Genomic DNA, 18,430 nt, shown 5'->3' with positions numbered 1-18,430 from the left:
ATTCCGGATAGCTCCAAGCAGCAGTGTCCATTGAAGTCAGCGAGTTTCGAACTGAAGCTGTTTGCCCTTTTAACAAGTTAAATTGCCCCTTTTGTAAACTCAACTAATTAGGGTAAGAGGTTTCTAGACTTTGCAGCAAGAGAGACTGCTATGGTTTCATGGGTAAGGGTTTTAGTGGTTGCAAGAAGGACTTGCAGAGCTTTGCAAAGGTTGATGACGTGTCGAATTTTAAGTGGTTCTTTAGATTACAAGGGGCCACATCATTTAGTCAACCTTATCTCTTGAAGGTGTATTGTTGAATTTTTATTGGCCCTTGGATTTCACTTTACAACTAAGCAACTTAAGTGACTAATGCTTCAAACTATGTCATTTTAATTGAGGGTAAAGGGGGTTAATTGCAAAACCCCAATAGTTCAAGGTGATTTATTGCACTTTTCTCTATAATAAATAACAAAGATGAATAATAACACAATATTAAAATGGCATTTGATGATAATACAATCAAATTGAAACTACAACTTGAATAATATAGAAGAATGTATCATACACTAGCACATGATATAATAGTATTTAAAGTAACCAAATTGATAGTAAGCAGAAATTAGAATATGTACATTGTATAAAATAATATAATGAAAACAATAATAGTAAAATAGTTAGGAGAAAACTAGCCAAAATAGTCAGCGACAAGCTAGGCACTATTCTAAAGTCATATGGCCTCCCTACATAGAGATGTTAGTGATCCAATATGGTTCCAAGATACAATCTGTATTCCCCAGTAGTCTTCTTCAGACACTTTCAAAGAAAGACAAAGTTATACCAGACTTGTACCGAAGTTGTCCTAAATTCAATATGTATGATAGTGTCAAACACATGTCTAATGAGAAGAGGGAAAGATAAAGATAAAGAGGGAGAGAGACTCTTCTAAGAATACTACTACCTCATAAATGTGGAAATCCCCTTTTATAAGCTTTGGATTGTAAAAGTTTTAGTATCATAAATATAAATTTAAAATAAAAGGGTAAATTAGTTACCTCCCCAATAGTAAGGGTTTATTACACTTACCTTTCCTATGTTTTAGATTATTACAATCATGCCCCTTCTAGCTACATTTATGTAACCTTGTTGTCAGTTTCTCTAACGGCCAGGAATAATCAGTTTCAATAACGAATAATATAAAGTTACATAGATATCCCAAATCATACACATATTAGATCTGTAGTAGCAAGAGATCATAGGGAAATTGAAGACTATCATCTTAGAAATATTTGACAGAAGTGTCTCTTTGTCTCTATATATATACTAGTAAAACACACGTACGATCACGTGATGAAAAATTATTTTATAATCTTAATTAAAATATTTATATAAAAATTATCAAAATAAATTATTTTTTTTCAAATAATTGATTAGTAACTTTTTTGAGTAATTAAAATTTAAATATTTATGAAGTGAAAATTATAATATATTTATAATATTATAATGGAAAGATTTAGATCTATATTTATATTTAGGAAAGAGTTAGAAATATAATAAAATAGAAAAAATAAAGTTGTTTTAACCTTGAAGAATTCTAAGCATAATAGGAATTATTTTAATTGGTAACTTATATGATTTATTTTAATTGGTAATGTAATGACCCTGTCATTTTCCTTCCTTTCTTTTTTCTCAAATTTTACAGATGAATCTTTTTCGCTGAATTTTCTTTTCTGAGTTTTGTTACTCATCACTTAATGTCGTCTCAAGTGCTCGGAAATAGTTTTCGAGACTCTTTCCTTTGAATTGACAACTTCCTTTAAGGACTGAGTCATTTCCACATTTTCACTTTTTGGACACTATTCACTTTTCATCTTTTTCCTGTTTGTCACTTTGTTGGCACAATCTCACTTTTTGTGTTCGGAGTTGAGTTTTGACTTCATGAGTCTTTATTCCAGTTGATTTCCTCGAAACGCGTAGCTTTACTTTTGGAAAAAAGCTCGCCAGTTGTTTCTTTCTGCTGTAAGGGCGTGAATAAAAGGATTCTTTAGAAATATTGATGTTTCTTGAGATGTTTTTCATAAATATCTTTTGGAGATATTTTGATTAGGGGTTTTTAAAAATATATATTTTGGGAAGATATTTTCATTCTGGGCAGTTTTGCAATTATCCCTTTTTGTAGGAGCCATTGGGCAATTAACGAAAGTTATTGCAAAATGCTTCGTTTTGAGCCTGGATTCTCGTACAGGATTCATTTTCACTTTTCGTCTAGTCGTGTACTCTTAGAATTTCTTCCCGGTCATTTTTCCCAATTTTAGGGTTTTCGGCCCCGATTAGCGCCTAACTTGTTCGAGGTATATCTTTCTTCATGGGACTTGGTTTTCAATGCCGTTTCTTTCGTTGTTTATTTTTTTTTATTTCGGTTCTTTTCGTTCACGGTGTTTTACTGTTTGAGCACGTCTGTGCAAATTTCACTTTTTCGGCCCTAGCGAGGCCCTTTCGGGGCACTTTTAGGGTTTTACTATTAATAGGGGGTTATAAAATTAAAAAGTCATCTTCTTCCTCTTCTCACACTGCTATAAATCAGCCATGGCAGCCTAAGGGGGCTGCCACCCTTCTTCTCTCAATTTAACCCTCTTCCCCTTTGTAAAATGTCGTAATACCTTAGTGTTTATCGTAGGCCTTGATGAGATGCTCTTTTCCCCCTTATTAGAAGCTAATTTTGACCATTTTTGAGTTCGGATTTTGAGTTCGAGTTTGGATTTTCATGGTGCCTCAAGGGTTAAAGTTGCTTCCCTCGTAGTCCCTGACAAAACCTAGAGGTATCGTCGAATTCGGAGCGGTTTTCTTTCGGTGGGGATTTGTGATTTCATCACAAAATGAGGTAGGGGATGCCCTGGGTTTATATAAATTTTGTATTGATTATTTTATAAGCTTATACAACTTGAATGTATGCCTAAGTATTTTATCTAGAATTTAATTTAATTATTTTCTTTATGTAAGATTTAATTCTCATGGTTGTATATAACTTAGAATTAAATTATGGCATGCTATTAAATTAGGCCTTGATATGTTTGTTAACGTATATTAAATTGGGAGGATTTGAATAAGTATTATAACTTTTATTTAATCTTTCACTTGTATGAAAATTTAATTCACATAGTTGAAACTAGTATGGAATCAACTTGTAATGTGACATTAAATTAGGTATTGGTATGTTCTTTAACATATATGAATTTGAGAATATTCGGGATCGTTTTAAAATTTAGAGAAAATTAATTAATTAGGTTAATTAATTTTATTTTAAGTGTTCTACTCACTTAAATGGATTTTTAACTTGATATTATTGATGAGCTTGACATGTTCTATCATATACATTAAATGGATAATATTTGAATAGGTTTTGAGACTTTTATTTAATTATTTTCTTTGTATGAAATTTAATTCATATGGTTGTACCTAGCATGGAATGAACTTGTAATGTGATATTAAACTAGGCCTTAATATATTCATTAACATATATGAAAATGAGAATATTTAAATGAGTGTGGAGAACTTTATTAAATTATTTTCTTGTATGAAGTTTAATTTACCTATTTGTAAGTTGGGTAGAAATAACTTGTAATGTGATATTAAACTAGGCTTTGCCATGAACTTTAACTTATATTAATTTTAGAATATTTAGAGTTATTTTGTAATCTTGAAAATTTAATTAAATTCCATTATATGCTTCAATTGAGGTAGTTAGGTATTGAAATTGTTTTCATGCTTAACTTGTAAATTTGGAACTTATTGTATGATTACATTATAGTATTCCATGAGTAGAAGTTATAATATAACTTGCTTATATACACATTATATATTTGACATGTCGTATGCCATTGTAGCTTGAAGACATAGGATGAATATTATGTGTTGTACTTGACTTGTTTGTGCATGGTAGTTGACTAATATATTGTGTATATGTATTATACCTTGATGCATAACTTGTTGATTTTAGGAAAGCTTACAAGGACATGTTACAGTTAGGGCATGGCTCTAATACGGGGAATGAGAGCTCCCCTTACAATATATAGTGCACACTGGGTGGTTCCCTAAGGGCTTGTAATCCTAAAACACCAATATACGGTTTGTTTTTGGGTTTAGTGTGCACTAGGTAGTACCTTGCGGGCTAGTAACCCGAGATCAGCTTGCTTGGTCATTGAGACCGTATGTTCTTATCTTTCTGCCATTACTTGATTTTGCATTCTATTCCAAGTTGTTTAATATGGATTATTTATAGCTTGCGATGTAGTATTTAACATTTCAATTAGGTGTAGTATACATGTGCTTAGTATACTTGCATGCCTTATTTTTCTATACAAGTTAATAGCACTAAATTGTCATAACTTGTTATTTCCGTAGTCTAGATTTCAAGTTGTTAACTTTGATAATCTATGCCTTGATGCATTGTATTAGAAGTTCTAATGTTAGTTAAAATTTCATTGATATTGTAATTTGGGTATTAATTGTTTAATGTTGCATAGGATGATTTCTTACTCATTTGGAACATAGAAGTTAGGTGACATAAACCGTTTCGGTTATTTTCGCATTTTAGGTTACAAGTTGATAACTTTGAATGCCTATGTCTTATTGCATTGCATTATATGCTCCTATATTGTTTAATTACAAGAATGATGTGATTTATGCTAGAAATGTTCTAAAGTAGCTTAAGATGCTCCCTAAGTCTCATCTTTGACATAGACGCTAGGTGGCATAACCGTATGAATTGATTTATATCAACTCAATAAGTTTGTAAAATGCTTAGTCTTTGCATGCTCATCTCCTACGAGTAGCTTTATGTTACTCACCCATGTAGTGGGGACATTTTTCAGGTACATGATTCAAAACTTGGGGCTTTGCATTTGCTTTAGGATGTCTTGTAGACTTGAAGTGTTTATTTTAGGAAAATGTTAGCATGAAATGTTATTTGTAACTTTATATGTCAAAACTTGTATATTTGGCTCTAAATATGTAATGAGCACTTAATGCGCCTTTTGGGATGTATTTGACATGTATGTAATGAGGCCATGAGCCTAGGGCTTTCATTCTGTATTCTAAGTACTTTTATTTCTAAGTGATTTCATTGAAAAATAGAAAAATGGCATGTATTAACTTCACTACATTTGCATGGGTGGTGAGAAGTGTGCTTTAGCACTTTCATAGGGTCTCTTCATTTATGTATGAAGTGTGGACAAGGGCCAAATAGTCCTTTGAAGCCATTTGATAATTTTTAGTTTCAAGTTTCTCTTTTAAAAGCCATTTGATAATTTTTAGTTTCAAGTTTCTCTTTTAAAAACCATTTTAGGTAAAATTTGAGGTTTAATAGGTGATATTTTGCATTTAGAGACCATTGAGGCCGTAGGCCATAGGAATGCGTTTAAATACGTATATTATGTTTGCGTGAATGCTTACCTTGCACAAAATATCACATTTGTATGAAATGAATGCTTGTTGGTCTCAAGTTTTCTATTTAAAGCATTTTCTTTGCATTTTGAGATTCAGATAGGTCGTATTTTGCATCGCGCATTTTTGGGAGCCGTAGACCATTCCCGCGTACTTAAAATCACTATTTAAGTTTGCGTGCATGATCGTTTTAGTACACAACACGATTTAGGGTCAAATGAACACTTGGTGCAAAGTTGTTTATTTTTTTTTTCATCGTTTTTGACTTAATCTGATCTAGGAGCATTTTGGATTTTTTTTGAAAAATAAATTCCGGCTTTGACATGGTCACATATAAAACGTGATTTTAGCGGGGGTTTCTTCACAATAATTTTTCTAAAAAATGCCGTCTTGATCTCGAAAACCCCGTGTCAAATTTGATTTTCTGTACGCACATGCATTTTTTGAAAAAGTTTGTTGTAAAAGCATTTTGGGGATTTCAAGTCAAAAATAATAAAAAAATTCGACATGGTTAGCTTGGAAAAATTATTTTAAGGGGGGTTTTCTTCGTATTTTTCAGAAAACATTGTTTAGTGCCTCGAAATGGCACATGAATTTCAGCATTTTGCTCAGGTTAATATTTACTGCTGTCAAAATACTATTCACGGCCGCGGCGACGTCAATACTTTGTTTTGACTTTTCTCTTCCATCTGGACTCCGAATTAAGTGATTCTTGAGTCTAACTTGATTAATTTTTTGTTGTCTTTCCAATGGTGTGCTCGGTAGAACCCAAATATTGCTTAAAATTACTGTTTTGCCCTTGGGGCTAAACTTTCCATTTTTTTTTTTTTTAAATTGCTTCCGTTGTGCTTTCTTTTGAGTTCAGTGACTTCATGGGAAGTCATGGATGTGTCTTGGGAATGATGTATATTTTCAAAGACGTTGCTTCCATGTAAAAAGACTATTTTGCCCTTGGGGGCTTATTTAGTCTTTTTCTGATCTTTTCTTCCGCGTTGGTTCTCGTTAAGTTCCGTGCCCTCATGGAAGGTCACTTTGACATCCTAGGGATGTTGTATATCCCTAGAGACCTTGTTTATGTTTTTGCTTCCGCATTTCGGATCCGTTATCGAGTCAAATTTCGGTTCATCACAGGACGCACTAGCTTGAAAAACCAGGATTGTCACAGGTAACTTATTTTATTATTTGGTAAATTATTTTATTATTTTATATATAAATGATTTGAAACATCTTGATTGAATTTTAATTAAACAATTACCTATTTAATTTTAATTGGTAATTTTATTATTTGGTAAATTATTTTATTAAATAATTACCTATTTTATTTTAATACGCAACTTTTTACTTTAATTGGTAACTTATCGGATTTATTTTAATTGGAAACTTATTTTATTATTTGGTAAAGTATTTTATTATTCTATCTATAAATGATTTGAAACATCTTGATTGATAATTTATTAATTGTGGTGGTTGCCGTCACGTTGCACCAAAAGTTTGTAAAGAGATGAACTTAGAGTGTGAGTGAGTAATATGGCCAAGTTTTAAATTTATAAATGCCACTAATACCTCTAACTAAAAATATAGTTAGGGTGAGTAGGGATCGTCCTAAGGGATTGGTGGGTCGTGTTGTTTTGGAAACAAGATTAGGGTTAGTAGGTGGAGTGATCAAAATGTGGTTGGTTTGGTTGATTAAACTACAATTAAGACTAAACAAGCTCAATATAAAACAAGTAATTAAAGGATAGAGAAAACAAGAGATTGAAGTCTTGGGACTTAGAGGTCACCACTAAGTATCACCTTTCTATACACTCAATTCATAATTAATGAGGGGGAAAACATATGTTGGAACAATAGTGAGTGTGTGTGGTTATTTCAACAAGCATGGATGACCAATTAAGTATATATTGTCTAAACAACACAATGAATAACAAAATATATCAAACTAAGCCATTAATCCTTCCTTTAAGCTCACAATCCAAACACATCGCATGATTAGAGAAATATACTACTTGCATTTATAAGTATGGAAAATCAAACAACAAGCATGAATTGTCCTCCCATTTAATAACTAAGGTTACTACACTACATCTAAGCTAATGGTATGAAAATTAAACTAATTAAACTAAGGGAGATGCACAATCTATCAAGAAATGAGTATGAACCATCAAATAAACCACAAGAGCATTTTATTAAGCACTATGTCTTGATAATCTCTAGATCTATAACATCAACACACATAGACATGCATCAACAATACAAGAGCTAGAGATAAACACATGAACATCTATTCTAGCATACATAGACATATGGATAGAATGAAATGATCAATTGGAAGAATTAAACCACATAAATCATTGAATAAACAAGATCTACGTATATAAAAATATCAAAACATGTATTACAACACAAATCCCCTCAAAAATACATAAATCAAGGTAAAGAAGGCATGTTTAGGGCTAACTCTAGCCCCAATAGGATGTCTAGCCACTCATAGATGGTGTCCTCCAACCCTCAAAAGCTATCTCCATGGTAGAAATGCTCTTCTTCTTGAGGTGAAGACTTCCCAAGAATGTGTCTTTAGCCTCTTCTTCTCTTTTCTTCCTCTCTAAGAATAATATCCAAATATTGTATCTAAAAACACATATGTAAAAGTGGCTCATAATCCTTATATAGGTAGCTCAAATGTCACACCCATTGGTCTAGGCTCGTACACAAGGGCTCCTCCAATGATTGCATCATGAGACAACTTTTAATGAGCTGGAAATTGATTTAATTCGCACTTGAGAGGGCTCTATCGATCGAACCTATGCTGAGATCGATTGAACTTGACTGGGATCTATCAAACTTTGGCTGGATCGATCCTCCCATGGCTGCGCCTTTTTGGATAAAGATAAATCTGAGATATTTTGGGAAAGAGACAAAAGTGGTGGGTAAGGTGGTATAACATGATAAGATGGAATCTTTTCGATCGATCTGATAAATGTTGGATCAATCGAACATTGTGGGATCTTTGGATAAGGACAAAAGAGCTTGGATCCATCTTGGAGTGCAGAGATCGATCTGTGTCAGATCGATCGAAGAAATTCTGTGATCGATCAAACTTTGCTGAACTTTCACCACTTGCTTCATTTTGCTTCCACTTTGCTCATTTCTTTCATTCATCTCAAGATTGCTTTAATTATGTTCTTATTTGGCTGAATTAGCATATTTTGGAGAGAAGTGCCTGAAAACGGAAATAACATGAAATCAATCCAAAGTAGGAAAATAAGATAGATAAAGGTCCTAGAATACCTAAGCTTAACGGGTTTAAATGCACACTTTTCAACGTTCGTCACACTCCAAACTTAAATATTGCTAGTCCCTAGCAATGAACTAGAAATTAAAGGAATGAAATGAACAACTGTACAACTATGAACTAGAAAGCAATAAATGGATAACGCCACTTTCGTAGGGAACACGATTGCATTTAGCATATGCAACAAGCCTTTTAAACCCCTAGGTTACCTCTAGTGGACGAGTGAAGTCTCGTGAAAGTTTCCAGAAATGATACCCACAAACATTAAGCTCATTCTTTCAAAAGAGGCACCAATATTGCAAACAAGCATTGGGAGAAAACTACCTCAAGTATGCAATTTTTCAACCATTTCCAAGCAATCTCCTAAAATTTCAACATCAAGCAAGCAAGTATGGGCCTCTACACATCAAGAAAATGATCATGCAAATCAAAACAACTCTAGAATCCTTTTTGAGTGGATCGGCATCAAATATGTTGCTATCTTGGCCAACTAAAGAAATGATCACATCCTTACCCTCAAACTAGCACATAAATCTAGTACCGATCATCAAGACAAAGAGTGTGCCTTTTATTAAAACTTTATTGATCTAGGTGCGCTTATTCTTTTCACTCGATTTTATTTTATTATTTTTATTATTATTATTATTGTTTTTCTAATCCTAAGGATACAAGATGGAAGCATAGTGCAATGTGTTGATCTATTAAGCTTTCTAGTGATCTATGAGGTCGAGCGTTAGGTCAATGACTCCCAAACCGGATGGCTTTAGGGCATTAGGTGTTCAAACACCGCTAAAAACTTACAAGCTCAAATTAACTAGGCTACAAATAAAAACAACCTCCATCTAATCATTTCCCACTTCTCACCTTTTGGGAGAAGTCCTCACTTTTTCTTTGCTTTTGCAACTTCTTTTTTTTTTTTTTTTTTTTTTTTTTGAATAAATAATTATTAACCTAAAGTTTGGACCCTCCACCTTTCGGCGCGAGAAATTCGGTGCTTGATGAAGCTAGAATCCCAGCTACTTAGTGAAAAGGGTTTGTTATCTACTTTTATCAAGATGAAAGCTTTCAATGCACTACTAGCCCAATTAGGATATAACCAATTCAATAATCAACAAAGCATGTACTCCGCAAATGAATGCTAGTGTGCGCCTGTGCTAGTGTAGAATCCTAGAGTGAATCTTAAAACAATCACAAAATCAGGATGATGTGGACCACAAGTGCAAGTAAGATATCAATCTTTCGAAAAATTTACTCTTAAATGGCATCCACAAGGCATACAAGGAGTATTGGACTCTCAGGTCGAACAATTTTTAAATTATAAGCAATATAATCCCCAAAAGATTAAAATCATAGCTAGTCATGGACCAATCATAGTAAATCACTCAAATACACAAGTCATGCTCAAAATTTTAAATTTAAAGACAAAACACTGCAAAGCACACATTACCCCCAAACTTAAATGGCACAGTGTCCTCAATGTGCAAAGAGAACAAAAGAAAAGAGTATACCAGTACAACTAAGGCAAAGAAAGGCCGGGACAGAAGTATCCAAAGTGGGTGGTGTAACTCCCCCAAACTTGGGATTAACTGTGGTCCTGAAAAGATGGCACTGGGATAAAACTCATCAGATAACAAAAAAGGGATAATAATAGTGCACAGTGGATATGCAAGTGTAAATGGGATAGTCAAATGAAATAATAAGAGAGGAATAAGGGTGGTCCTGAAAATTTGGGCAGCACTCTCTCTCACTGAAGTTACTGGGATGCATCTGATGGAGTTAATCACAGACAGATATATCAATACAAAGATATAACATCTAAAATATAACCATACATAAGAAAAAAAAAAAAAAAAGGAAAGTAAATAGTACATCCAGTGTCTAGGTCAATAGGCTGGCCGCAAAAATAATATAACTGTATCAAAATAGCAGATATCATAGATATATAGAGCAGGTAAAAGAGAGATGTGAAGATCATACTGAAGAGGTAGGACGGGCAAGGCGAGATCCGCGTATGTCTCTGGAAATGTCTCGCAATGCAGCCATGACATCCATACGCAAGAAAGAAATGTCAGCTCAGATAGAGACAGTGCCTGCACGGATGGAGACTAGGGCATCCTCCAAAGCCTGGATACACTCTCTAAAGTCGGGTGTCAGTGCTGGAGTCTCAGGTACCATTGGATCAGGAGAATGATGTGCATCCTGAGCCTGCTCCTGGAAATGTAATGGTGACCCCGCTGGAGAGTGATGATGTAGATCCTCTGTAGGATACTGCTCCAAGTCTATATCTAAATGTACGGCAGCCGGATAAACTGCTGGATCGTTCGCTGTTGCTGGTGCGTCTGCTCTGCTGCCACTGTGGCTGCTGCTGCCTCCTTTGCAGTTATGAGGGCATCCTCCTGTAGGCTCTTAATCAGGGCATTATAAGTCTTATTCCAATCCTTCCAGCAGAAACAACAGGCTCCAGACTCAGTATATTCCCAGGGATGGAATGGGTAGTGCTGATCCCGGAGTATCTGAGTGATAAGATTGCTGAAGGGAAGAAACTTAGTTCGTTTGGGCTTGGCCTTTCTAATATAGTCTGTGTAGAGCTTCATTATGACGCTCCAATATAGGGCCGGAATAGAAAGCCAGTGCTCTGTGTAGAAAGCATAAAAGGCTGCCAGATAGTCACCACACCTCTGAATCTTGTGGCCAGCCATAAACACATTTCGGTACAAGACCAAATCAAAGAACCACAGATCATTGGGCAAATAGGTCTGAGTAGCAAATGTCTCACCCTCACTGTAGTGGCCTGTAAGCGCCACAGCTATGTCTGCATCAGACGACTTCCACATCTAGGGATAGTCAAGCTGAAGATCGGGAGGGCAGACATGCGGGCATCTAGAAGATTGAGCCAACGTCTCCACTGTAATACTGATAAGATGGCCATCTACGGTAGTGTGCAGCTCTGCCAGATTACTTGGGGCAAGGCGGAGGTTCTGGAAGAACATCCGCACAAGCCTCGGGTAAACCGGGTAAGTAACTAGGGCTAGAATAGCAGAAATACCCCTGCAGTCTATATCATCATATGCAGCCTGGGTCAGGACAGACCGAGAAAAGAAGTCAATGTCGAACACCGACTCATGAGCCACTGAAAGGTCTGAATATCTCTGAGTAGGTCTGTCCTTGACCCAGCCTGGCTCTGCAGGTGGCAGTGAAGAAGATGGGACATGCTCAGCCTCATCATGAGATGATGACGATGATGCAGAAGCAGAAGAGTGTAGTCTACTGTCTGATGAGGACTAGGCTGGAGCTGGTGATGCAGGCTACTCCTGAATATAAGAGGGCTCTCCTGGCTCCTCTATCCTCAACCTCACTCGGCGTATATAATACTTACGGGCAACAGCCTTTACCCTAGCCATGGCCTGCAAAACAGAAAGAAAAACACTTGCAGAAGAAGTCAGTACAAGTATAAAGAATTAAAGCACAGTGTATAGAAACATGTTTGTTTAATAAGATAGACAACATAGTATAAAGGACATGAATCTATATAAGTCATAAGGAATAAGTGACATTAAGTGAAGCAGGCTAAACAATATAAGTATGAAATGCATCCAATGTGAAAAAAACAGGTATTGGGCATGTATAAGATAGCATGGAATCACAAAAGAGGGTGTGTGAAGTGTTGGATACAAATCTGTGAAGTTCGATCAATCACAAAAATGTGAGATCGATTTGAGAAAAGTTCGATCGATCGAATTGTGATGTGAAATTCAAAAAGTCATAGATCTGTGACGTAGATGGCACGAGGGCCTCCCGAGCAAGCTCGTAGGCCCTTCTACACAACATCACAACAAGATTGGTCACTTTCTTTGGCCCGTGACCCCCAAATACATGATTTGAATCAAAATATATACAAATCTGCATACATATATATACACATATATGCACAAACATGGAATCTTCAAATATGGCAAGGATTAAGCATGGAAACTCTAGATCTAACATGTAAAGCTCAAATTCATGAAGATTAAAATTCGAAATCAAAAGAAAAACTTGGGACTTACCAAATCCGAGAGAGAGAGAGAGGTGGAAATCGAGAGAGATAATGAAATCGGAGATGAGAGATAATGTGGAAGCTTGGGATGGTCGCTGGAGGGTTCGCCGGAGTTGGGAGAGGTGGATTGCAGCGACGGGAGAAGAGATGGGTCTTGGATCAATCTTTGAAATCGATCTAATGACCCTAGGGTTTTATTTTTAAAACGATCTCTGGAATGTTCGATCGATTTAAAAGGAACTCAGATCGATCGAACTCAAATCAATCTGAAAAATCTTGAGATTGATCTCCCCTTACTAAACGACAAGTATTTTTGATTTTTTTTTGAATTTTTGAAAATTAAGAATTTAAAATTAAAAATCAAAGTTAAACAAAATATTTTTGGATTTTTGGAAATAAGATAAAAGGAAATGAAATAAAATAAAATAAAGTAAAGGAAAAATATTTTTGGGATTTTTTTTTATTTATAAATTTTGAAATTTAGAAGTCAAAACTCAATCAAAATCAACAGTGAACAAAGAACATAGATCGATCAATCCAAGATCGATCTCAAAGAGGCTCAGATCGATCGAACATCCAAAAACCTGCATACATGTTCGAACGATGGAACAGAGAGCTTGTTTTCATGGGGTTCAAAAATTTTCTAAGTGTTGGAACTGAGGATTGATCCAAGAGGAAGTTGGATCGATCTTGGAACTTAAGATCAATCAGAACTGAAGTTCGTACGATGGAATAGAGAGCTGAAATATGCAAGTTTCCTTCGTACGATTAAACAAAGAAATGATTGGATGCAGGTATGGAAGTTAGATTGATCGAACCTCTTTTGAGATTGATCGAACAGGCACAAAATGGTCATTTTCAACCTGAAAGTGCATGCAATCCTCAATCAAAGTTCCTAGTCATGTATATGAACCTAAAACAAATATCTAGACATCACAAGAAATGAAAGTTAAAACAGAAATGAGGGAGAAATAGGGTTGTCAACCTTACGAAACGCACTAGTCTTTAACGTCTCTAACAAGATGTTGGGCTCTTTTAGCCCAGATCAAACATCTTGCAGTGCATCCCCTCCTTGACGGGGTGATAAGTACTTTGAACTCCACCCAACAAATGGTTCCTTAAAGAACTTGTTGGATTAGGTTCAAAGGAGATTGTTGGTCCTTTGTCAATGTAATCTTTGGGCTCCATGCCCTCTCAAAGCAAGTTTTTGAAACATTATTCTTTAGTTTCAAGGTCGAAGATGAAATTTTTAAAGTTTTGGTTTCAAGCAAAGACTCCATTCTTTCATATTCATTGTCATGACATTTTTCTACAACACTTACTTCTTCATGCTTGTCAAATGAATTTGGGGTCGGATTGAAGATATTCAACTTCACCTTCATATGGCGAAATGAGACCTTCATTATCCCCATCCTACAATTGATGTTGGCATTTGCGGTTACCAAGAAAGGATGGCTAAGGATAACGGGAATTTGACTCTTGGGATTTGGAACCGGTTCCGTGTCAATGACAACGAAATCGATCGGGAAGAAGAATTTATCAATTTTAATCAAGACATCATCAATGATACCCCTAGGCTTTTTGATGGATCGGTCAGCAAGTTGCAAAACCATCGACATCGGTTTCAAGTCTCCTAAGCCTAATTTGACATATACCGGGTATGGAAGAAGATTGACACTTGCTCCTAAATCAAGAAGAGCCCGATTAATGACATGGTCACCAATGATGCAAGAAGTAGTAGGTGAACCGAGGTCCTTAAATTTTGGAAGAGTGTCATGCTATAAGATTGAGCTCACTTGCTCGGTCAAGACAACTTTCCTAGGTGGTTGGCTCTTGTTCTTCCTCTTTTGGGTGCAAAGATCTTTTAAGAACTTGGCATAAGTCGGAATTTGCTTAATTGCATCCAAAAGTGGAAGATTAACCTTCACTTGACTAAACACATCTATGATTTCATTTGTTTTGGCCTTTTATTTGTCAATGGAAATGGATCCTTTTAAGGCATCCGGAAATGGAGCATTTGGCTCAAAATCTTTTTCAAAAGTTTTCTTTGAAGTTCCTTCAACACAAGAATTTTTGAATTCATTTTTAAAATCAATTTTGAACTCACTTTTTAAATCATTTTCTAACACTTTCTCATTTGAATGATCATGCATGTGCAATGAAGGAGGAATATGATGTGAAACGGGACGGGTGTTAACTCTTGGTTGCACCGGTTCACTCTCTTCATTGGACATACCCACTTAGTTGTCCACAATCTTTCCACTTCTCAAGGTTGTCACTGCATTGACATGCTCAATTGTGTGACCTTCCGATGAAGAATGAGTCTCCACAATGCATTGTTGCTTTGGTGGGGCATTCAAAGGCATTTTCCCTTTCTCTCTAGCATTTAGAGTATTAACTATTTGCCCTGCTTGGTTTTCTAGCTTAGCAATGGATTGAGAATGAGAGTGAAGCAATTAAGTGTTCGCCTCTAGAGTGCCCAAAGCAGTTAAAACTTTTTCCTCAAAAGTGGGACTTCTAGAATTTCCTTGAGAATATGATTGATTTAGAAAATGAGAATTAGAGAATTAGTTTCCATGTGATTGATATGACGATCTAAATCCTTGGGATCCTTGGCTTTGCATTGGAGGTGGAATATACTTCCCTTGAAAACCACCTTGGGGAGGGTTTGAGCCTTCCCCTTGGCTTTTCCAAGAGAAATTCAGGTGATTCCTCCAACTAGAATTGTAATGGTTGCCATAAGGATTGTTCCCTTGATTAACAAATGCTACATTGACTTGTTCATGAAGCTTATTTTGGATATGTCCATGGGGACAATTGGAAGTAGAATGTAAAACACTAGAACACGTTATGCATGATTCATTAGATGGACGATGAAGAACATAATTAGGGGAGGAAGACACTTGGTTTGCCGAGTTTTGGTTGATCAAAAATTGATCAAACCTTTGAGATAAGGATTTCATCTCAGCGGCTATTTCATTAGAGTTGTCGACTTGATATAAGCCAACATTCTTCCTTCCACTTGAATTTCTACCATTCTTGGAAGATAATGATCTATGCATTGAATTCTCGCTCATGCTTTCATAAAGACGCCACACATCATCTTCATGCCTATCAATATCTCGCTCATGCTTTCATAAAGACGCCACTCATCATCCTCATGCTTATCAATATAAGAGCCACCCATGGAAGCATCAACCATTCCTTTGAAATTATCCGACAAACCTTCAAAGAAACATTGAACTAATTGCCATTTGGGTATATCGTGGCGTGGACACTTCCTAAGTAAGTCATTTAGGCATTCCCATGCATCATGAAATGTTTCCCCATCCCCTTGTGAAAACTCTCGAATTGAGGTTCTCATGGCATTGGTCTTAGAAACTAGATAGTACTTCTTCAAGAACTCTTGTTACATTTCTGCCCAAAAAGTTGTCAAAAAAGGCCTAAGATTGTTGAACCAATATTTTGCCTTATCTTTAAGGGTGAATGGAAAAAGTTTAAGTCTTAAAACCTCTTCTGGTGTGTCCGTGTATTTCACGGTGGAACACACTTCAAGAAACTCATCCAAATGCTTGTAAAGTTCTTCACTTGGAAGTCCATGATAGTTAGGAAGCATTTGAATGGTTTGTGGTTTAATCTCATAGTGATGTGCTCTAAATGGTGGCAATTGAATGCATATGGGTGCATTATATTCATTCGGCATATAATGATCACGCAAAGCAAGAGGGGGATTTACAATTGGTGGTGCTATATGAGTACCTTGATTGCCTTGGATTATGGGAGGTTGTTGAGCATACATTGGTCTAGGCATTCCCTATAGGACTTGGCCTTGTTGTTGTGGTGGGTGAATGAATGGCCTCGGTATGCCTAATGGAACTTGGATGTTGTCATGATGCACATTGGAGTGGAGGATACCTTGTTGGTCTATGTGACCAAGGTCCTCCACATGGTCCTCATTATGGTCTTCCATTGATGAAATGGAATGACCAGAATTACCTCTTCCCCTAGGATTTCGAATAACAGATTCAAGATGAAAATTAAGTGGGACAAGAGTAGGATTTAATGATCTCCGACCATGCATGCACAAACAAAACACAAACAAGCAACGAATAGTAAGCAATCACTTCACCTTCGTAACAAATCAATCAACAAACTTCCTCTATATACAATGATCCCATACTCCCATGCTTTCAACAATTGTGCAAGAAAAGTAAATTGCCTCCACGTGGGCTCACAATTTATCTAGAAATGAAAAACAAGCCTCCACGCGAGCCGACAATTTAACTAGAGATTGAGTTTAGGAAGAGCTCACAAAGGGTCCTTAAGCACTTCAAATTATTTTTCAAACTTTAGCTTTGCAAATTTTTAGATTTTTAGCTTTTTCCTTTCTTTTGCTTAGCTCCTTGCTTAGAATGCTCCCTTGCTCACTTTCCTTAGCCCAATGTACCTAGTCAAACAAGAACCAACATAATAAGTAATCAAAAATAAAAATAAAGTAAAGACATGATCAAAAGAGTACTAATGCTTAATTGTTTCCACAATACAACGTTGCCTAAAATCAATCCCCAGCAACGGTGCCAAAAACTTGGTGGTTGCAGTTGCGTTGCACCAAAAGTTTGCAAAAGATGAACTAAGAGTGTGAGTGTGCAAAGTGGCCAAGTTTTAAATTTATAAATGCCACTACTACCTCTAACTAAAAATATAACTATGGTGAGTAGGGATCGTCCCACGGGATTGGTGGGTCGTGTTACTATGGAAACAAGATTAGCATTAGTAGGTCGAGTGATCAAAATGTGGTTGGTTTGGTTAATTAAACTACAATTAAGACTAAACAAGCTCAATATAAAACAAGTAATTAAAGGATGGAGAAAATAAGAGAGAGAGGTCTTAGGACTTAGAGGTTACCACTAAGCATCACCTTTCTATACACTCAATTCATAATTAATGAGGGGGAAAACATATATTGCAACAATAGTGAGTGTGTGTGGTTGTTTCAACAAGCATGGATGACCAATTAAGTATATATTGTCTAAACAACAAAATAAACAGCACAATATATCAAACTAAACCATTAATCCTTCCTTTAAGCTCACAATCCAAACACATCACATGATTAGAGAAATATACTACTCGCATTCATAAGTATGGAATATCAAACAATAAGCATGGATTGTCCTCCCATTTAATAACTAAGGTAACTACATTACATCTAAGCTAATGACATGAAAATTAAACTAATTAAACTAAAGGAGAGGCACAATCCAAAAAAAATTGAGTATGAACCATCAAATAAACCACAAGAGCATTCTATTAAGCACTATGTCTTGACAATCTCTAGATCTATAGCATTAACACATATAGACATGCATCAACAACATAAGAGTTAGAGATAAACACATGAACATCTATTCTAGCATACATAGACATATGGATAGAATAAAATGATCAATTAGAAAAATTAAACCACACAAATCATTGAATAAACAAGATCTGTGTATATAAAAATGTCAAAACATGAATTACAACACAAATCCCCTAAAAAATACATATATCAAGGTAAATGAGGCATGCTTAGGGCTAACTCTAGCCCCAAAAGGATGTCTAGCCACTCATAGATGGTGTCCTCCAACCCTCAAAGGCTATCTACATGGTAGAAATGCTTTTCTTCTTGAGGTAGATGG

The sequence above is a fragment of the Cornus florida genome, unplaced genomic scaffold (assembly GCF_030987335.1).
Source record: "Cornus florida cultivar Cherokee Brave unplaced genomic scaffold, ASM3098733v1 CherokeeBrave_3.0.0_Hap2_Chr11, whole genome shotgun sequence".
Classification (NCBI taxonomy): Eukaryota; Viridiplantae; Streptophyta; class Magnoliopsida; order Cornales; family Cornaceae; genus Cornus; species Cornus florida.
The sequence above is the reverse complement of the archived record's forward strand: the minus strand, read 5'-3'. Positions refer to the sequence as shown.